We start from the raw sequence: 23808 nt of genomic DNA on the forward strand, positions 1-23808 counted from the left end.
ATCCATCCGGAACATACTTGTTGTCCAGGTCAGGTCAACGCAAAAATAAGCAAGGAGGACATTGTCTCAACTGAAAGTGTGTCAATGAAGCAATCATATATGGTTGAATGTGAGTGAGTGAGTGTGAGTGTGAGAGACTGACTTTATAAGGGATTTGAATCTGCTTACAATGTTCTTCTGACCTGAGTTTCTATCCAGCAGGTGTTCTATTTCATGCTGAAAATGACTGTCCCCCAAATGTTTAAGCAATATCAGATATGAAACTAGTAGCAGTAAATAGTTTCTTTCAGAATCTAGAAAGAAAGCTGCTGATCTTTCAGGGTAGGTGCACACATAACATGAAAGGCTGCGTTTTAAATCAAGTTTCATTTTATTTTGTGTGCTTTTTAATGCATTTGCAGTACGCATATGCGTTTTTTCATTTGCGTTTTATGCAAATTACTAGGAAGACAGCAGCAAGCGGAAATATATTACAACACAATTTTTTTTTTACCAAAAATGCATAGAAAAAAAATGCATGGAAAACGCATACCCATCGCGTGTCCATTGACTTTAATTATGTGCGTTTTTGAAGATTATACAACAAAACCAGCGTTTTTGAAAATACGCATCAATATGTAAATATGCATTTTTTTTTCCTGCGGCCCATAGACTTCCATTAGTGGCAAAAACGCAGCATTTTCCGCAAAATTTGCGTTTCTGCTAAGTGTGCACCTATTCCCTATCAAAAAATTAAACCAGGGTGTCTTCATGTGCTTAATTATGCTTTTAATCATAGCTTACAAAATTGACATAAAAATGTGATTCACAAACAGTGTTTTGGTAAATCACGTTTTTATGTCAATTTTTGTGAGCTATGATTAAAAGCATAACAACACACATGAAGACACCCTGGTTTAATTTTTTAATAGGGAACAGTGTTTGTTACCAGAGTGTCTCCTCTTTTAGAGTGGTGCAAAAAAATAAACATGTGGCCGCCAAAGATGGTTTTTGTAGTATAAGTGTGCACCTAGCCTAATGCTTTGTACACACTCGCGATAACTATCGTTTGCAAAGAACGATAGTTACCAGACGAACGATATTGGAAAGATTGGTATGCAATGATGGGATGCAGCGATCATCATACACATTTTAACGATAGTTCTCGCAGAAAAGAACGATCAGAAGGAAATGTTGCGTACATATTTATATAAAATAAAAAAAAATAAATAAACACTGACATGGAGTTACAATAGATACAAATATATGATTGTTAACTTGAAAACAAAGTTTAATTGAAATGAGCAATGTAAATCTTTACGGCCGTGCTAGAAAGGAAGTACTGAAGCTGGGCAGAATTCAACGCAGGCACATTGGCCCTTGTAACGATCGTTCTAGGCCGATGTCTGTACACACTATAGTTTTGTAACGATTGTCGGTAGATATGATCCGTCAGGTTGGATATTTCCATCTTCCCGATGTCGTTCGTGTTAATGATCGTTGGGTAAAGTTCTTTCCCCGATTGTCGGCGGAACGATCGTTAATGAGCCGTTTCAAACGACCATAGTCGCCAGTGTGTACGCAGCATAAGAGTATGCAGGTAAGGTTTAGAGCACCCCACTTTCAAGCACAAATGATATTTCCCAATATTTTGGGGGCATAGGCTAGTCCCAAAGACGTGCCATTTAGACACAAAAGTAGATCAAGTGAATATATCAATAAAAATCTACTTTACCAGTTTTTTTTCCCACTTTAATTATACATTAACCTTCAAACTGAACATGTCCCCATGCAGTGTTTTGTACAGGTTTTCTGAACTCTAAAGATGGCCACACAACATACAATTTTAAATATCTTTTCAATTCAAGATTTGCAATAAATTTTTCTGCGCGATTGTAATATTTCAAAATTCTGACCAATGTACCACACACATTCAATTTTTCCCCAATCATGAATAAAATAACTGAAAACTCAGCAAAATAAATAAATAAAAAAAAAAATAAAAAAAAAAAATGATTGGTTCTGTACATCAAGTAATTGAATATCTACCCTACACCATTCAACGTTATTTAAAATAGATCAGAAAAATACAACACTCCCAACCTTCTTTTATCAATTAAAAATGGGAAATTCGATCAGATTTCTCAAATGAAAACAAAGCATTCGATTTTTCGGGACAACCGATCGTATTTATCAAATTAGTGTAAAATTGGATCTTTTGATTGTATGGTGTGTGGTTACCTTAAGAGCTGAATATAGCTAAAGGGCTACATGATGGACTTCTGTAATTTTAAAGAGGAACTGTAGTGAAAATACCCTAATAGGTAAAATTGCTTATTGTTTTACAATATTCATTTATAGATTAGTCAGTGTTTGCCCACTGTAAAATCTTTCCCCTCCCCGATTTACCATGCAGTCTAAATTTAACAGGTGGCGACATCTTTAGCGGTATAATAAAGTTTGATACTGACTATTGCACAAAATTACTTTTGATGTGGGTCTCAAATACAAACTGACATCTTTAGCGGTGGCAACCTGAGGATTGGTTGGGTGTCCTGAGCCGAATTAAAAAAAAAAAAATCCTGGGCCCTTATTCGATTCACTTTCTCTCTTAGGCCTAGTTCAGTGCTCAGTTGCTTTACAGAATAATTCTGCATGTCAACTCCATACAATACTATGGGGCTGCTGACAGTACTGTGTTGTAACTGACCGCATTATTCGAACTCACTGCATGCAGGCTTTGTATTAAAGTCTGTGTCCAGTATCCACTGCAGTTCACACCCATTATAACGCATTAATTATTCAACGAACCACTGTGAACCTAGCCTTAACCACTTTATCCACCACTACAGTATAGCTACGTCCTCTGTAACTTCATCTAAGCCACGAGGACATAGATATAAGTCCTGTAGCAGAAACAGAGCTGTGCAGGATTGGGCTTGCTCCTGTGCACACTTCTGGCAGTATCTGATGCAGCACTAATTGGTGAAAGGGAATACATGTTCCCAGAGCCAATACGATTGATCTTTAGCATTAAAAATACTTTTCTTTTCTCGGTTCATAGTGAAAAACACAGTGTAGCATTATTTCAGAATCAAATATCTTCACCATAAATTGTGATAGGAACAATCTATGTTTTGTGATAAACATTAAGAATAGCCAAACAAAATGTGTTTTTTTTTTTCCACAGTAGTGTTTTTTATTTTTACTGGATAGGTATAACAAATATTTTTTCTATTTTTTTCCCCTTCTTTTACCATTAAAATGCATAGAAAACAAAATGGCTCAAGGGAAAAAAAATGGCATACAATGAAAACCTAGTTTGTCTTGAAAAAAACAATATGTGTAATTTGTGTCATAAGTAGGCCTAAAGTTATTGCTGATTAAATAGGGACATACCTAAACTGTCAAAACTGCTCTGGTCCATAAGGGGGAAACAAGGTCTGGATGCGAAGAGGTTAAAGTGAACCTAAACTGAGAAGGAGAAGGATTTTTCCTTTGGGCCCGTTTCCACTGTTGCGACGCGATTTCGCCGGCATTCCGACGCTTGTAAAAACGCATGCGGATGCGTTTCCGCATGCGTTTTTACCCGCGATTTCGCGTGCGATTTCGCATGGCAGGGTGCCATGCGAAATTAACCATGACACTGCCAGGGCAAAATAACATTGAAAAAGGTGCGAAATCGCACGCGAAATCGCGGGTAAAAACGCATGTAACAAACGCATGCGTTTTTACTATTAAATACATTAGCGGCGATTCGCACGGATTCCCGACGCAGGCGAATTCTGTGGGTCCCGTCGTGCAGATTTGGCCCGCCGCCAAATCGCTCCCGCACGCCGCACATGTGGAAACAGCCCCGGCCACTTCAGTGTAACAAGCGAATCCGCATCTCGTCGCCGCATGCGGATTCGCTATGGTGGAAACGAGCCCTTTAAAATAATAATACCAGTTGCCTGACTATCTTGCTGATCCTGACTGTAATACATTTTTTTGCCACAGCCCCTCAACAAGCAAGCAGATCAGGTGCTTTGACTGAAGTCAGACTGGATTAGCTGCATGCTTGTTTCAGGTGTGCGATTCAGCCACTAATGCTGTCAAAGATCAGCAGGACTGCCAAGCAACTGGTATTGTTTAAAAGGAAACATCCATATCCCTCTCAGTTTGGGTGCACCTTAAGTTTTCTCCTAGGTGATATTTTCACACCTCATCAATAAAATGCCTTAAGCCACCAGCAAGCAAGAAAATAGTTTTTCAATTGCAGAATGGTGAAAAGTTGCTTTAAAAAGAAGATTAAACATCATCTGCTAGAAGAAAACGTGAATTGAATGAGGGCATAGGTCTCCCAGAGTGTACTGAGAGATTGTAGAAAAGCTAAAGAGCCTAGGCTGTGACATCACTGGGAGGGCAGGGCTATATAGCAAAATACAGCAATATATAGTTATCAGAAGCTTTTTTTGATGCTGAAACCAGGAAAATAAAATAAAAAGTAAGTATCCTGAATAATTTACTGCATTCTACTGTCACTAAAAGGTTTCTTGAGAGGACGAATAGGATTAAAAATATTTACTCACCTGGGGCTTCCGCCAACCCCTAGCAGCAGTCTCAGTCCTTCACTGCGGCCCGATTCTCTGCGCTGTCCCCCTGACAGATGGTAAAGATCGCGACCCCGCCGGCGGGTCGGCTCTTCTGCGCCTGCATACGTGCCCGCACGTCCACATCTGGCGCGTACTGTGCAGGCGCACTATGCGCCAGGTGATGTGAATGTGCAGGCATAAGTGCCCACTCAGGCGCAGAAGAGCCGACTTTTACCAGCAGCCAGCGGGACAACACGGAGGACCGGGGCTGCAGCAAGGGACTGAAACTGCTGCTAGGGGCTGGAAAAAGACCTTAAATATTATTCACATTGGAAGTCCTGTAACAAGCTGCTAGCTAACAGATCAAAATCTGCTGGCTTTGATTGGCTGAAATTCTTTTCCTTGGGTTTGTGGGAACTCATGATAATTTTGTGCTCAGAGTCAGTAACAGTTGAAATCCATTTCAGGCAGCTTTATGTCATTCGTTACAGTGCCTCTTTAATGTAATTTCCTGGGAGACTACATCTGAGTTGGTGAGCCAAAAACACACCATATTCAATGTGGACAAAACTATTATGCTGGGTTTAGTTTCTGACAGAATATTTGCTTGGAGCTTGCAAGCTTTTTAAGCATTCGTACGGCAGCCCCGACCCCCAAATTGCGAGCAATCCGCTCGGCAGATCAACTCCGACAGGCGGCAAACTTCTTTGGCCTAGTGCACACCAGAGCGGTTTGGCTGCGTTTTTTACGATCAGTTTGCGGCTGCGGATATGCTTGGGTAATTTATTTCAATGGGCTGGTGCACACCAGAGTGGGAGGAGTTTTGCAGAAACGCATACTCCCAGGCTGCTGCAGATTTTGGATTGCGGAGGAGTTTCTGCCTCCAAAGTAAAGTATAGGAAAAACGCACACCGCTCTGAAAAACGGCAGTTCAGAGCGGTTTTGCAGGGTGTTTTTGTTACAGAAGCTGTTCAGTAACAGCTTTACTGTAACAATATATGAAATCTACTACACCAAAAATGCTTCCCAAAACCGCAAAATGCTAGCTGAAACGCTACAGAAAAATAAGAAAAAGGGTTTCAAAATATGCTAGCATTTTGCGGATCTGCTAGCGGCTTTTGGTGTGCACCAGGCCTTTGAAGAGGCAGCTCCCCCGCCTGTCACGTGACATCATGCATCCGTCATCTCTCTACTTCCCTTCCCCCCACACACACTATACAGCTGACACGCATGTCTGTACTGGCCCATTCATCGATGTCGCCCAAGCGGGATTAAGTCTCGATACTCGATGGGCGACATATCACACATGTGTACGCACCTTTACACATGATATCTCCATAAGTCTGCCAGTAATAGTCCTGACATGCAATAGTGTATACCATAAACAGATATACATTAGCCGAGACAGAGACAGCCTTAACGAACTGAAGGACCCACATATTTACATGTCTTATTTTAGTGCCCCATATGCTTGATTTGTATAATTTGCAGGGCTGTAAATATGCATGTTTGAGTTTCTATTGCCATTAACAAATTCAGACAGGAATGAGGATGTGTACCTCAGCCTAACGCCTTGACAAACATTTTTTTTCACAACGAAATGCAAAACTGTATGTAGATTCAGTTTTACAAGTACTGTAAACATCGCTCATACTGATCAAAGAGTCACGATACAGGCCTGAATACAAAAGCTATACTATGAGGTGCACATTGATGGAAGCTATCTATTTTGGCTTGAAGATGAAATAAAACAGACTTAAAGGGATACTGTAGGGAGGTCGGGGAAAATGAGTTGAACTTACCCGGGGCTTCTAATGGTCCCCCGCAGACATCCTGTGTTGGCGCAGCCACTCACTGATGCTCCGGCCCCGCCTCCGGTTCACTTCAGGAATTTCAGACTTAAAAGTCTGAAAACCACTGCGCCTGCGTTGCCGTGTCCTCGATCCCGCTGATGTCATCAAGAGCGCACAGCGCAGGCCCAGTATGGTCTGTGTCTGCGCAGTACACTCCTGGTGACATCAGCGGGAGCGAGGACACGGGCGTGCAGGCGCAGTGGTTTTCTGACTTTAAAGTCCGAAATTCCAGAAGTGAACCGGAGGCGGGGCCGGAGCATCGGTGAGTGGCTGCGCCAACACAGGATGCCTGCGGGGGACCATTAGAAGCCACGGGTAAGTTCAACTCATTTTCCCCCGACCCCCCTACAGTATCCCTTTAAGAGGTAGCAGTAAAATCTGTTTCAAGCGAGTAACAGAGCTCAGACCCAAATAGGAGATTTCATCATGCATACAAAATAGTGAATGTCAAAACAATCTCTGGAGATTTTTTTCAATAAGTGAAATTCAGCATAATAATAAGTGAAAAAAAGGTATTAATAAAAATACTTTTAAGATTGCAATACTTGCCAGCATAATACCATTCTATTAAGACATGAAAACACCACATATACACTCGAGTAGAATACGTTTTGTTGTCCACAACTGACCTCAAGTTTTGGTTTATACTTGGGTACAATGCAGAGGGCACAGCAGAGCATTGCTCATTGGTACCCCCGATCACGCTGCCACTGTTGGTTTTCCAGTTCTGTTAAAGTGGACCTGAACTTAGAACTTCCTCTCTGCTCTAATGCTGGGTGTACACAATACAAGTCTCCGCTCAATTCTCTTATCTTCTGCTCATTTTTCTTATCTTTTTCCATTCACTTCTATAAGAAATCGAGCAGTAAAACGATCGAGGAGAGTGTTGGACATGATGGATTTTATCGCATCTATCGAAAGGAAAAATGTAACGTGTGTACCTAGCATAAAAGATAAGCAACAGTATAAAAACCTTTAAAGAAAAACATGCATTTGTTACAGCTTACAGAACTCCTGCAATAAATCTGCAGTGTGTCTACTTTCTGCTTTCATGAAAGCAGACAGAGGGTTAACATCCTGTGTTTACATATCAGCTGTGTCTGCAGAGGATTTCTGTGCTGACAGCTGAGAGATCAAATTAAACTTGTGCTTACTTGAAGATGAGGGGAAATTAGACAGGCTCTCTCTAAAAAAAACACACAGGCTACATTTCTGGTTTTCCTTGTGTCCTGTGCAAGAATTTATGTCCACTTTAACCACTCTATGACCGCCTAATGCAAAAAAGCGTCAAGTCCTGGGGGAGGAGATTAGTGGGGATCGCGCCTGCGGATGCACGCGCATCACCACTTCAATGAAGGAGATGCCAGGGGCGATCGTTGCCGGCAGACAAAAAAAAAAAAAAAAAAACCCTGATATTTGTTTTGATTGCATAGCGCTGCAATCTACTGCAGCACTGTACTGGGGGCAGCCCCGTCACTCGGCTGCCCCCTGGAGCAGCTCCGAACACGATCCCCCCTCTTAGGCTGATGCCTATGAGAAAGGATCGCCCTGATTGGTTCTCGGGGGAAGGGAGGGAATAGAAGAAAAAAAAAAAGTCAAATTTATTTATACATTATTATTTATAGATCACTCTACTCTTCCCCTCATCCATTTCAACCTTTTTTTTTTTTTTTTTTTTTTTTTTACCTAAAAAAGGGGGGGGGGGGGTCAGGATGAATGATATATGCACCTCTGACTAATCTCTTCCCTAAATTACCTTCTCAGGCTTTTTTTTTACGCTTAACCTGTGACAAGTTATTTCAGCTTACAGGCAAAACAAAAAAGTGAGTTGGAAGGATGTCAGTAAGAAGAATCCACCCACTAAAACATTTTTCATGCACCTGTGAGTCTGAGGCACATTTTGGGACACAAAAGCAAGATTTAGATCTGTTTTTTATATATTGCATGTGCCTTGTGGATTGGAAACAGATGTAGAAACATCTGAGAAAGTGTCCATACACTTTAAAATGTGTTTAAATTGGAATATTAGGAAAAAAAAAAAAAAAGACTTCCCTCTATTCCTCCCTACAAAATGTCTTTTGGTACTTTATTGCTTATCATTTTCCCCACAGTCATGTGACTAATGGCCCATACTCACGGGCTACAATTGTTGCTGTCGCTAGCACATGGGAGCGTGTGCGTGACAGTATAGGCGACGGAAGCTGTCGCCGACGTTCCTCCCCTCGCCGGAAGCTCAGGGTATTCCCTGCTGGTTGCTGTCGCTAGTCCGCATACACACGCGGACTAGTGACAGTTGCGGCGCAGTTGCGCGGCAACTGTCGCCAGGCGATTGACCGCACCAATCGCCTGGCGACAGCAGCAACTAGGGACGGTTCGGGGTCCGCGCCCGTGTTGCGCCTCATACTCACGTGAGTATGGGCCATAACACCGTGTTCAGGTAACTGCACACATTCCAAGACCAGGCATACGTCAGATGAGGGGAAGCTTGGTAGTTGGGTCTATTGGAGACTTTTTGGGGCATAGCAGGACACAAATGATAGAAAGCAGTGTAACTTAGGTAGTAAGGCTACACAATGTACAGCCAAATAGGAATGCAGTGACCCAAGTTCTTTAGAAATGCGGATTAAATGTGCAAAAAAACCACAGGAACAATACGGTTTCACTATCTGGTTATAAACGGTTTCAATGTAGCTGGGGTCTTTTCAGACAACTTTATCTGACCTGGCCCCTTTGCAATCTCAACTGTTTAGCAATGTTTAACCAATTAAGGCTCCTACACCCGCTCAAAAGTCTTTTAAGGGGCCCATACACCGAACGATTTTCCCGCCGAAATACGGCCGTTTCTATCACAGTGATCGAAAACGGCCATGAAATCGCCGCGCACACCGCTGACAGAAAGATGGATTTCCGTCCGAAATCCATCGACTCCCGTCGTTCCATCCATGCGGAAGATTTTTCTTGGTCGCTGGCGGGTCGGGAATGCGTCGATAGCGGCGTTCGAATGCCCGACGCAATACAGCGGGTATACATTACCTGCTCCGCCGGCGCGAGTCCCCTGGTCCACCGCTGTCTTCTCCGCCTGGTCCCGGCATCTTTTCCGCATCAGCTTCCGCATCCCGGCATAACTTCCTGTGTCACTGCAGTGACAGCGGAAGTACAAATAGAGGGCGCTCTATTTGTACGCAGATGCCAGCCGGGAGCCGATGCGGAGAAGATGCCAGGACCATGCAGAGAAGACAGCGGTGGACCAGGCGACTCGTGCCGGCGGAGCAGGTAATGTATGCGGGGGAGGGGGGGGGGGGGGTCAGCTCCACTGATTGTGATCGGTTTCAGGCTGAAATCGATTCACAATCTGTTTGCAGTAAAGGTGGCCATACAATCCCTCTCTGATTCGATGAGAGAGGGATCTATCTTTTGGTCGAATCTGATGGCAAATCGACCAGTGTTTGGCCACCTTTAAATGCACAATTAACAAACAACTTTTGTTGCTGAAACAACCAAAAAAAAAAGTTGTTTGCTATTGTTCAAACAACTGATAAGATGCACCTCAAGTAAGTCCAACAGTTGGATTGACTTGAGCTGCATCTTATCAGTTGTGTGAACAATAGCAAACAACTTTTTGGGGTTGCTTCAACAACAAACGTTGTTTGATAAAATTGTTGTACCAAAAAAATTGTGTACCAAATGAAAACTTTTGCCATAATCACCATTTTGGGATGGTAAAAATAATTTCAAATTACTTGGATGCCACTTTATTAAATGGCTATAAAAGGTGTGTCAATATATATATATCCAACCACATATTCAGTACATACCTTATTCCATACCAAATTAAAAACTGCAGCACTGAAAAACAGCTTTTGAAAATGGGCCACATTTCAGCAATTCTCCCTGCACGTCTGCACGCAGAACCAGACTTTCTATCTAAGAAAATATTTAAAATCCAAGAAGGTATAGTGATCTAGGGAAAAACTAAATAAGCACAGCTGGTCTCCAAAGATGTATAAGCAAACATGAGCAGATTCAACTATATACATTCCCTGACTAACCAAACTAATTCAATCATATATATTGGGGTAAAAAAAATGTCACTCAAACACAACAGAAAAAAAACATGTAGCTTTAATATGCAAAACAAAACTAGACTGTTAAAGATAATTGTAGGGAATGTATTATACAGGTATGTACCGTATATAAGATTGCAAACCAAAAGAACATTGGAAAGTAGGGACCCTACAGGTTTTGGCACGCACTTGTAATGCCCGCACAAAACTGGTAAACCACTGAACTTTTAAAAATTATTACTTTCATCACATACCATAAGTGGTAAAAATAAATAGCACAAATTCATTAGACAGAAAGGCAGTAGGAAGGGTTACATACACATGCATCTTGTAAGCGATGTGTGGCATAAGTAGAGGTTTAAATGAATGACTCAAAGTAAATGGAAAAGAACCAAAGTTGCAGTGGGGAACACTTGAGAATCCACTACAGTGGTTAAAGGCAGAGGCCAATTAGAATCCAAGGCTGCACATTCGCTGTAGACACAACTATGCGGTATGCTTCTGACATACTATAAATATGTATTTTTTTTTTAATAACTGCACATTGGTTGAGACAGTTTGATTTGATTTTTCCAAGCACAGATATGTACTAAACACAAAAAGTCCCTAATTTGCGCTCTCAGTATCAGGGGTTATGCACCACTGTACATCAATAGAAAGGGTGCATTATAGCATGTGAACTGTAGATTGTACAACAGCTAGGAAGAATGATTTCCACAATAAGATAAACTGCATGGAAGCCACTTATCACTGGGCTATTACAATACACAAGGAATGAAAAACATACAGATCTCTCTCAGCTGAAGGCCAAGGCTTCTGGAACCATGAGGAATCTATTAATGGCAGTTCCATCTCTTCCATGATCCTCTGCATGGGGCAGCCAATGCCTAAGCACCACAAATGCCAAAGAGGATCTTACAGGGAATGGTTTTATATACAAGCTCTCCTCAAAAGCCACAAGATGAAGATAAACAGAGCTGCATTTAAATATGAGAAGGCATTCCTCAATGTGAAAAAATAAATCAATAACATATACATATATACACACACATACACACATATATTTGCATCTTGGTTACCTTTGCATGAAGCTAATCCTGACATTTCCCCCCCTTGCTCTTTTTTTTCTCCTCTTGCCAATGGTGTATACATAACCTACCCTCCTCTAAGGGCCCTTTCACACCAGAGGGATTTTTCGGCGTTTTAACGCCACGGCCGAAGTTGGCGTTTTGCTAGGTAAAAGAAAGTCCATAGACTTTTATTTTACCTTTCACATCTAACTCGGCGTCTTGGAGCGTTGCGTTTCAACGCTCCCAGGAGCTTTTTCAGGGCTGTTTACAGCCGAAGTTGGCTGTTGGCGTTTCAATGATAGTCAATGAAAACCGCCAACTTCAGCGTTTTCAAAGCGTTTTACAGCTAACTTGTTCACTTATTTTTATAGAAGAAAAAAAAAAAAAAGGACGTTTTCATATGAGCTGTAAAACTCTTTCAAAACGCTTTGAAAACGCTATGTATTGGCGTTAAAGCGAACCTTAAGTCAAGTAAAAAAAAATTAGATTTACTCACCTGGGGCTTCCCTCAGCCCCCAGCAGCCTATCGGTGCCCTCGCAGCTCCGTTCCGATGTCCCAGGACCAGCCGGCGAGCACTTTCGGTTTGGCCGTCACCGGCTGACAGGCATGGGAACGCGAGTGATTGTTCGCGTTCCCAGCCTGTATATCTGTATATAGGGGGCGATATACAGGCTGGGAACGCGAACAATCACTCGCGTTCCCATGCCTGTCGGCCGGTGACGGCCAAACCGAAAGTGCTCGCCGGCTGGTCCTGGGACATCGGAACGGAGCTGCGAGGGCACCGATAGGCTGCTGGGGGCTGAGGGAAGCCCCAGGTGAGTAAATCTAATTTTTTTTTACTTGACTTAAGGTTTGCTTTAAGCAAAAGGCTGACTTTCAGCCTTTTCTACCGCAGCCTCTAGTGTGAAAGAGCCCTAAAAGTCTTCAGACACTCCCACTGAGGTCTATACTAGGAAGTGCACTGTCTTATGTCATTAGAAAAAAGGGGAAAATAAAGGGAAGAGGAGGAATACATTACAGATAAAAAAGACCCCCTTCCCCTCAAAGGGCCAGTGCTCCTAAGGTATGTGATAACTCCAAACTATAATAGCAGAAAACGTTTTCAATGCAGGATTAGCATTTTTGTCACTCAGACCAGTTGCTGTTGAAATTTGATTTTTATGGTGACAATCCTGCTTTAAAACATAAGTGGCACCTAATTTCAGGTTTTCGCTCATTTATATCTGTTGAGCTAGCTCCTAAGACATCGTAACTGGCTCCAGAACTACATACTGGTTTGTTCACTCTTGCCATAAACAAAGAGGGAAAGTGGTACAGCTTTGATCCTATAAGTTTGAAAATATATATAGTTTATTATATATAAAAATTGCAAAAACGCATTCAAAACTACAAATGATAAATGCAATATGATATAATAGTAGCCGATCGAAGGAGGAAATGTACTTCTGGCCTGCTTTGATCATCTGGTTTAAGATTCACACATTTATTAACTTTGCCAATCTTCTTTAGTCCATAGGTCAGTGTAATTCAGTTATTACTAACCCTATAAACACTGACATATATTGATAATCTTTTATCACAAAACGGAGTGGTTGACCGTAATGTGGCAGGTCTCTGTATTGAGAAATCTTTAGATTTAAAAAAAAAAAAAAAAAAAAATTCAAAGTGGAATGTTTGACTATTTTTGCACCAAAAGTGAAATAGGACTAACCAATTGGCTGAGGATTTAGTCATTTTAATATTCAGCATGTCAATCTGACAAAAAAAGACTAAAGTAAAACACTTCATATCTTAGGCCCCTTTTCCACGAGCAGTTGATAGGCAGCAAAATGCCTCAAAATTCCACAACTGCTGCTGCTGCTTAGTAACTGCTTGCTGAGCACACAGTGCAACTGCCTGTGGAAATGAGCCCCAAGACACAGCTTGTACACCTGGAGATAGAGGAATAACGTCCCTTTGACACTTCCTGTGATCTGTCACATCACAGAAGTAGTGATAGCCTTATTGGGCTGCCACATTAAATGTGGTGTGGCGGGTACATCATGACAGCATAAGAGTCACTGTGCATCATGCGCATTTCACCCGGAAGAGAGGCATGGTTGCACCACACATTACAGAGTTCTCCCCAGAAAGCGGATCACAGCAAGTGGAAAAGGGCCCTAAGGTCATGCTGGGTGGAAAAGAAGGGTTACATCGAAGTGGGGTGGTAAGTACGTCAGGCCGGTGGGTTGGGTAGGTAGGTCTAAGGTAGGCTGGTGGGCTGGCTACCCTAGTGCTACCCTAGGGTGGTGGGCTACCCTAGTGCAATCGCGGGTAGTGTAAATTGTAGGTTGCTGGTGGAAAAGGGCCCTTACTTCCCCACCCGGCTACTTTTTCATGCCACCCGGCTGAAAAAAAAATTCTGGGGAGAACTCTAATGTGTGGTGCAACCATGCCTCTCTCAGATCAGAGTATAAAGCAAGGTGTTTAGTTTTTCTTTCCGACACCAGAAAAATGATTTGACTAGTATAAACCTAGGGTAAAAACCCAGGCCACGACTTTAAACATCCCATATAGCTTTTCCGGTCATCTAATGCCAACGCCCCATTCCCCGTGCTTCCACTGATCGACTTCCTGAACCTCTGACAATGGCTTGTTGAAGCGTGCGCATGGTCTGGGTCCCTGTCCATGAATGAGCGCACCCGCACTGAGCAGGCACAGGATGCCTTGCATCTGCGCAGTAGCATGGAGCCACTTGGGCACTGGAGGACGATGTCGGGAGCCTCTGGAGAAGGTGAGTAGCTGACTTTTTTGTTTCCTAATGTCACAGGTTTCCTTTAAATGCCTTCTGTTTTAAGAAGACAAAATTACATTTAGCATTGCTTTTTAGTAGGAGGGCTTTTCAGTTTATTTAAGCCTCCTTTACTCTCCTAGTGGTTCTAGGTCATCATGAGCTTGCTGGGTACTCTTTAATAAAACAAGGTCAATCTGCAACTGTGTGGCCTGCATAAGAAATGTTGATTTTATTTTACCCGCTAGCAGGTTTACCTATACGTGTCAAAATCGGGTTTGAAAACAAAGTATTGCAGGCGTCATGTGCCCTGAGGATTGCTACTACTAAGATTGTCAAAGCTCCATGGCTAGCAGACACAGTAGCTCAAGAATTGCAGTAAAGCAGGATATGAAATCAGGGTGGAGAAGAGTTATGGAGCTTGAGATGCCAATGGAATCCTGAAAATGTTCAAAATGTGATGCAATAGCAAACCAACTGGAAATGACGCAAAACGCTTTTCTTCTCGGTAGAAGGAAAAAAAAAAAAAAACATTTGACATCAGCAAAATGATCCACCAGCCGTGTGAACCAGCTCTTAACACGTTATAAATAATGAAGGCCATACACTACATAGTAATGTTAATCAAAATTGATAAATAAAATGATGGCCTCAAACTACTGATCAATACTTGCTAAGGATTGACAGCTGCATCGCTTTGTGCTGCATCGAATGGCAAACAGCTAGTTTAATTGAGGTTTGATCAGTAGATGAAATGTGAACAAGTCAAGTGGCACAGGGTAGTAAAACAACTGCTTCATAACTTTCATCTCATGTTGACAACACTTTCAGTACTGCACTTGATTGAAGGTGCATACTAATGTAAAGTGTCCCTGTATTGAAAATAGTTGATCATTAGTGTAGCACTGTAAGAAGGATCACTATACAGTAAAATCGCTGAGGTATAGCTTATATATGTTCAATGGAGAGGTAAGAAGGAACAGGGCAGTATGCAATGGTGCAACTCCCAGGAGGTGGGGTATGTGTGAGAACACGCACTTGTTCATCGCTTATTTGATGGTTTTGCGTACAGATCTAGTAGGAGACATATAGCTGGACAACAAAAGTGACAACTTTCGGCATACAGATGGCAGCAGAACAGAGAGGACTAAAGACAAAGGGACAAGCAGCAACCTCTTTATAGCCATAGTCTACGTAGAAATGAAAGCAATCACGAATGAGTTTTTTGGACTCTTTACAGTCATTGGAACTTTTTGCTGAAGCAACTTGATTCTCAATATGGAGAGAAAACACTGGGGCTGCTAATTAACATGGAAATAACAGAATACTTGCATGCTGGAAAAAGAAAAAAAAATGTTTTGATGAATAAAATAGTCAGCAGGTGTGGATACACTAAACTGCTGTTTGTCACACACCGTTGCCATAAACCAAGCCAATTTGGCTAAATATGTGTGAGGGGATGAGGCAAGTAATACCTGACTTAAAATGATACTGAAGTGAGTTTTATTATTTTTATATCAAATACGCGCCTGTAGAGAGGCATGACTCTGGATCCTATAAAGCCTTCCCTGTCCTCATTCAGTCCCAGCACTATCACCCCCCCCCCCCCATTGCACATATTGGACCAACTAGCTGACTATGCCTTTGGGGACCCTTGGAAGGCTTCAGGAGCACTCATGTCTGAGCGCTCCCAAAGACTAGCAGCTCAGTAGATCGCACATGCTCCCAAAGCTTTCCCAGGCAATTTAAAAAGGGGGAAACAAATGAAAACACACTATTTCTCCAGTTAAATCCATTATAGCTTTACAATAAACAGCGCTAACTATAAGTTACGATGTGCTTATCCATCCTGGTTATTACAACATTTCGATTATAGTCCTAGTACAATGTATGGTGACAATATTGTATTTGGAAATAAAGGTGTCTTTTTTCTATTTTTGCCTTCTCATTGTACACTATTGATGATTACACCTTATTTGCAAAAAAATAGTAATATACCCACATGGCATACATATTTAAAAAGTCAAGTTCCTATGGTAACAATATATGTATTTTCTTTTATATTCTGTCACGTTTTCATTTTACAAGTCTTATTTTGGTACAGAATATGCCAACATGTAATTGCTTTTGATTCAGTTTATGACTAAAAAGAATACACAAGACAAGGGCCTCAACTATAAAACTCTAACCTGTATTCTACTACTTATTATGGTTAAAATATTACCACATAGGTCTCTTGTAGGTTTGCTAAAAAAAAAAAAAAAAAAAAAAAAAAAAAAAAAAAACTTTCCCAAGTTTGATCATAATTTTGAAACTGACTTTTTTTTATATGTTGAATTGAGTTCGTCAATACCTAATTTTTATGCGATGTGGGTCCAAGCTTTAAGACCCCAAAATGTATTCTACAACTCATCGCAGTTAAGATGATACCACGTGCCTCATTTAGTAATAAACTGGTGGAGCATTCTCCACAACTACACTGGACAATTTTTTTCCATCCAGTTGTCTTTAAGTGGTTAATCTCACCCTTGGGGATTCTCAAGATTCCCTTTATCTTCAAAGAACACTGACTGGATGGCAGTAGCACAGCCTAACTGCCAGAATAGGGTGCACGTGAAGAGGTTGGTTTGGCAGCATTTTTGTACAGGTCCTTTTCAGGGAATGTTTTTGTAATGAATTAAGGAAATGCTGAGCACAGGGGCATAGTGCAAAGCACTCTCGCCTTGCAGTGTTGGGTCCCTGGTTTGAATCACAGACATGGCACCGTCTGTATGGAGGTTCTAGATTGTAAGTTCTCCCTGTGTCTACGTTGATTTCCTCTAAACCCTAGACTACAAATGGCATGACTATAGCAGGGATTAAATTAAGAGCCACTCAGAGACAGTCTGAGACAAAACTGTATACTCTGAAAATCACTGTGAAAGATGTCAGCGCTACACAAAATTGGTAATTAATACTAATGCTGAGAGTCCCCCATGAGGAGATACACCAGTCCAAAGCCTGTCAAAGTTTTACAATCTACAGTAACAGTAGCATAGGATAGATATAGTTTTTATTATTAGGGCAAGGTAGAGTAAAGCTGTCATTACAAAAGAAGTACTGTATCTAGCTTGTTATAGGATTGGTGTGTGGAGTCATTGTACCTGTGCTTTTAAAACATACCGGTACATACAACTTCTTACAAGAATGCACAATAGAATTGTAAGCAACTGAGCAAGGGTAATAATTAACATAATTCAACGATCACCACAAATATGCTGGCAGAGTAATAGTAACATGCTGCCTGTATAGTGTAAATTGCAAGCAAGAATGCAAACTGGAAAAGTATGTCAAGTGATTGCTCCTGAGAATGCCAAAGGCATCGTGTTTTATTACATAAATACATGACCACATGCAAGTTGAGTTTTTCAGGAAAAGAGAAACACCCATGGTCTATTTTCAGGACACAGTTGCTTGTAGCAAGACAAAATAAAAGAGTCTAGTATAGACATAATTAAAATTTAATTTAGTCCATTTTAGAGAAATAATCCTTTTAACGGACTGCACTGGAAAATAATTGTCACCTAAATATTTTGGGAACAGAGTTCTGCACAGGCTAGTGACACGTTCTTTTGCGGTAGGGTGGGCCGGAGAGAGGATGGTGCAGCGGGAGTAGTAAGGGGGAGAACAATAGACTGCCTGTGCTTGGTCTAGCAAATGCATTGGTGCTGCCATACGCACCCTAAACTGCTGTCAGAGGTAGCTCAAATTAGTGGCTAAGAACCACATTTTGCGTATAAACCACCTTGCACATACCATTCAATTGGCCCCATCCAATTTACTTTTTCTCCTACGAGACATTTTTTAATCTTCTGTTTAAAATAACTTGTAATTGAAAAAAGTACCAAAAAGTAAATGAAGAAGTACTGTCAACATTCTGAGTATTTTCTTGCTTGTTGGTGGCTTAAAGTGTACCCAAGCTGAGAGGGAAGCCTCAGGTTCCTATGAGAGGGAAGCCTCAGGTTCCCACAACATTTGTGGAATTACGTGCTTTAAAGGGAAGGTTCAGGGACTTTTTAAAAAAAATAAAAATCCGCATCCACTTACCTGGGGCTTCCTCCAGCCCGTGGCAGGCAGAAGGTGCCCTCGGCGTCGCTCCGCAGGCTGCCGGTGGTCTCCGGTGGCCGACCCGACCTGGCCAGGCCGGGCTCCTTCTGCGTGCCAAAATGCGCCTCACGGCGGCGCGCTGACGTCATCGGACGTCTTCCGGGCTTTACTGCGCAGGCTCAGTAGTTCTGAGCCTGCGCAGTAAAGCCCGGAGGACGTCCGATGACGTCAGCGCGCCGCCATGAGGCGCATTTTGGAACGCAGAAGGAGCCCGGCCAGGTCGGGTCGGCCACCGGAGACCACCGGCAGCCTGCGGAGCGACGCTAAGGGCACCTCCTGCCTGCCACGGGCTGGAGGAAGCCCCAGGTAAGTGGATGCGGATTTTTATTTTTTTTAAAAAGTCCCTGAACCTTCCCTTTAAAACATCCGACGTATGAACACGGCGATAAGGTAGTATAAGGGTTGGGCCCAGTTCACATTGACATATTAAACGCTACGTTTAACGCAACACAAACAACCACAAAGAGCTTTAGTAGAACGTCAGGTGAGCAAAAATTGTTTTTACTAGTTTACCCCTCCAGGACAAATGTTGGTCCTGTCGGCAGCAATCTTTGTGCAGTGGCTGTCGTGCTTGTGCGCACGTTCGCGGGAGTGCAGAGGATCACATTTTCCAGCCCCTATGGTCAGGCTGAGGTAGTTCAATGACAGTTAAGTGACCCAAAAAACGCTGATTCTGCACTGAGGCCTTATAAAAAGGGGGCAGTAGTGGATACTAGATACCAGTAGTGGTTCTGGACACTCAGGTGTTTTGTTTTTGACAACTTCATGCAGGTGAGGTAACAAGATAGGTTTATGCTATGTGCAACAAACAACTCAAAATATAGGCCCAGCCAGCGTGGCCTTATGCAGGGCAGTAGTGGATACTAGAGGCCAGTAGTGGTGGTAAAGGATTATTGGGTTATGGTCAGTGAACTACTAGGACCAGCAGACCTGTCTCCAACAGCCAACGTGTGCACTGGAAACACAGAACTGCAATATAACAATAGCAAGAAAAACAGCCCTTAGAATGGGGATTGGGTGAACTATTGTAGCACTAAGCACTGACTGCACCTGTCTGCAATAGCTAAAGTGCAGTGTGTGGACACACTGAACAGCAATACCACAAGATCAAAACACAGCCCTTAGATGGGCTGTTGGGGTTATGTAAATGGTGAATTGGTACTGTAGCAGCGAGAAACTTAACTGGGGACACAGAGCACAGGCCTAAATATCACTTACCCTATCTACAGCACAGCTCTTTCCCTAAACTGCTTCAAACAGCAAACAGGCCGAGTGCAAAATGGCTGCTTTTTTAATGGGAGGGGTGTGGTCCCGAAGGGAGGGATAGCTGATTTGCTGCCATGTGTCTACTGACTCTGGGGTGAAGGGTAAAATTTTGGCTTTATGATGATTTATAGTGGGCAGGGCGAACACACCATGTGTTCGTCTGCCGACGTGAACACCAGTTGTTCACCAGGAATTGTCCGCCAGCGGACAGTTTGGGCCATCTCTACTTATCTCTACTTATCTGCATGCTTGTTCTATGTCTAAGTATTGAGGCAAAAGACAGCCAGGCAATCTGCATTGTTTAGGAGGAAATAAAATATGGCAGCCTCCATATCCCTCTTACTTCTGGAGTCCTTTAAAAGGACAATTGAAGTGAGAGGTATATGGAGGCAACCATATTTATATATTCTGTAAACAATACCAGTTGCCTGGCAGTCCTGTTGATCTATTTGGATGCAGCAGTGTCTTAATAACACCAGAAAAAAGAGCATGTGGCCAATCTTGTCCTGTAGAGCGGGTCCTAGTGGCTGCAGCTCTGACACTGAGTCCGCCAGGAGAAAAGCGCAATATAAATGCTATTTGTCTTTGTGTCTTGTCAGGTATGATAATGTCAGAAACACCTGATCGTCTGCATGATTGTTCATGGTCTATGGCTAAAGAGCATTAGATGCAGAGGATTAGCAGGACAGCCAGGCAACTGGTATTGCTTAAAAGGAAATAGATATGGCTGCCTCCATATCCCTCTCACTTCAGTTGTCCTTTAAGGCCCCGCTCAAACCTAAAACCACAAAACGCTGATTACCGCTAGCATTTTGCGGGAGTGATTTTTCTGCGATTAAACGTGGGGGAAAAAAAAATAAATAAAAATAAAAAAAAAAAAAAAAAAAAAAAAAAAAAAAAATCACTGGACACTGCAGCGTTTGGGAGAGATTGCGATTAGCGGTGCTATGCATGCTAATCGCGAACGCTAATAGTCAATCGCCGGCAAAACGCTGCATGTTACGCATTTGCGGTTAACGCTAATGAGTGAGAGCACTGCCATAGGCTTACATGGGCTAGTGGCTTTTAAAAGCCGCTAGCGTTTTACGCTAAACAGGAATCGCGCGATTCCCTATCAAGTGTGAACGAGCCCTAAGGGCTGGAACCCACAGGAGCGCTTTTGGCAGCGTTTTGGCAGCACTGCGATACGCTAGCAGTTTGCCAAAACGCTGGGCTAATGTTAATGGATGGGGCAACTTCCACAGGAGCGTTTGCGTTTCCCAGAAACGCAAACGCAGGACCTGCAGCATTTTGGGAGCGTTAGCGCTTCAATGTAAAGTATTGAAACGCTAGCAGAAACGCTCAGCAAAACCTAAACTGAGCGGTTTTGCTAGCGTTTTGCGGTTAAGCACACTGCAACAAAATGAAAAATAATTCACAGGACCAATCAGGATAAAAACGCAAAACGCAAAACGCTAGGCACCCGCTGGGGAAAAAAATACAATGTTGCAAAACACGACCAAAAACGCGCATGAATCCGCTTGCAAACCGCTCAGACAAAACGCTAGCGGTTGCGTTTTGCGTTTGCGGTTTTCAGTGGGTTCCAGGCCTAAGACTTATCTTCAACAGTTTTATGAGCTACAGTTATTTGAACCCAGTACCAGTTCAAAATGCTGCTCCACTGAGTATAGCGTACAGAAAAAAAAAGTCATACTGAAGCACTGACACCAATCAAATGCAGATTATTGCAAATACCGTACAGTGGACTCCATGAAGAAAGAACTATGGAGAATTTGTTTTAAAGTGGACCCAAATTAAAAATACAAGATTTCAGAAATAAAATCTATTTTCTAAATTATAATAATAAATAGCAGCCTTTTTTTAGCTGCATGATGACAAATATAAAATATTTTACATTTATTGGAGGGACTCCTCCCTTCCTTTCATATTGCCGGAACAGAATCCGGCAAACTGGTGGAGTAGGAGGTGTCCGGTAAAGGAGGAATTGCTAATGGCTGCCACCTGTATAACCCTAGTTATGAAAAGAGAAGGGTGAAAAGCATGCACTGAAATGCTCATAGGCTTGAAGGAGTGTTTATTTATCTTTGTGTCAGAGTAGTGCTACTTAATATTTTAAATTAAAAATAATGTTTTGGCTTTAAGCCACCAGAAGCAAAGGTATAATTATGTTGCCGATTCTGCAATTTAATGGAATGCTGCAAAGCCTGAAGCAAAAAACAAACAAATAACCCCTAGATTTCACTATGGAAATAATTCTGCAATTCTAATATTGTTTCTATTAAAACCAAACAGTTTTACCTCCGTGAAACACAATATGTCAAGTCAAAGTACATCAAATTAAAATCAATTAAAAAAAAATACATAACAAAAATAACAAAAATAGCTGCTATGATTTTACTGGAAACTGAACAAAATTTAACTAGAAGCATACTTTCAAAATGCCATTTTGTAATTTGGACTTTTTTTTTTTTTTTTTAAATAAACAGCTTGGCTCAGTCCATGGCTTTCTACAGCTCAATACTTTTATGGTAGACAACGAGAGGCTGCATGGTTTCTAGATTTAAAATATCATTTAACAATAACATTTCTATAGTGCTTTTCTCCCATAGGACTCAAAGCGCTTAGGCTCTCTCAGATTCAGTAATTGGTAGTAGGATGAAGTGTTTACACAAAAACATCTTTGTATAAATCTTTTTCAGGGAGTTTCTTTATAAAGAATAAAGTACATGCTGAGAATCCCCCATGAAGAGATGGACTAACCCAAAACCTGTCAGTAATGTCAGATTTCTACTACCTACTGTAAGTGACAGCAACATAGGAGAATAGTAATGTATGGCGTATTTTACTCTGGAAGAAGTGTACTTCTTATTTGTATGAGTTTTAAATTTTAAGATTTTTGCGACAGTTCCTCTTTAAATGTCAGTAGGCCGATTTTGAATAGGGTCCTCAATTCTATAGGTAGCCAGTGAAGGGAGTGCAGGACTGGCGTTATGTGGCAGTGATGGGGTTGGTTAGTTAACAGTCTGGCATATCCACAGTGGGACGTAGCATTGTAATGCGACGTTAAAGTCGCAACGCAGCATTACAACGCAAAAAAAAGTGGTAACGCACATTAACGCTGCGTTACAATGGCATACAGTAGATCATACAGGCCATGAAAAGTATGCCTCTCTGTATCTGCTAACGTCTGCGTTTAGAGATAACGCACTGCAAGCAGTAAGTTACCACAACGCAACATTTACAACACGATGTTAACGTCGCATTGAATGTCGCATAGGCTTAACATTACAGTGCGTTAACCTGCGTTATAAATGACTTCATAACGCAGGGCAATAATGTCCCACTGGGAATGCGACCGTACTGGTCTTCCTTAACTCAGCTTTCCATTATGCAGTAGTGATCATCTTATCAAACTAGACCGAACAATTTTAATCAGATTACAGCAAGAACCCCGCTAACCGTTTTGCACCACTTATGGCAGTACACTAAGCTATGCAAGTGCATATCCCCCACAACTGATAAATAACGCCTTTTCTGATCAAATGTTAATATTGAATTGAAATAAAAAGACTGCGGTCCTAATAATTGATTTAGTGGGGGCTCAGTGTTCCCAAGCCACTCCTGAAAACAAACTAGAAGTAACAGTAACAGAGACATACAACTAAAAAAGGTGTCTAATAATTTAGGAGGGGGCTGGGTAATGCCCAATAGAGTACTGGTAATGTTAGTGCTCCAACACACTGTGAGCGCTTTTCTGAGACCTTTTCAGCCATCAGAACTTTGAGAGCTTTTTAAAATAAAAACGTTCCCATTGACTTACATTAAAAATCACGGTAAAATTGCAATTTTAATGTGTCAATAGGAGCATTTTTAAAAAGCTCACAGAAAAGTGCTTATAGTGTGTCTTAGCCCTTACTGATATTCTACAGTCACCTTCCTTAACCCATCTCTCAGGTTAACACTCCACTACCTACGCCTAACACTAACCCCCACTTCTACCTAATGCTAACACTAACCTCCTCCCTATCTACTCTTAACACTAACATTACCCCTCCACAGCCACCACCTACACCTCACATCCCCCT

The sequence above is a fragment of the Hyperolius riggenbachi genome, chromosome 1 (genome assembly GCF_040937935.1).
Source record: "Hyperolius riggenbachi isolate aHypRig1 chromosome 1, aHypRig1.pri, whole genome shotgun sequence".
Classification (NCBI taxonomy): Eukaryota; Metazoa; Chordata; class Amphibia; order Anura; family Hyperoliidae; genus Hyperolius; species Hyperolius riggenbachi.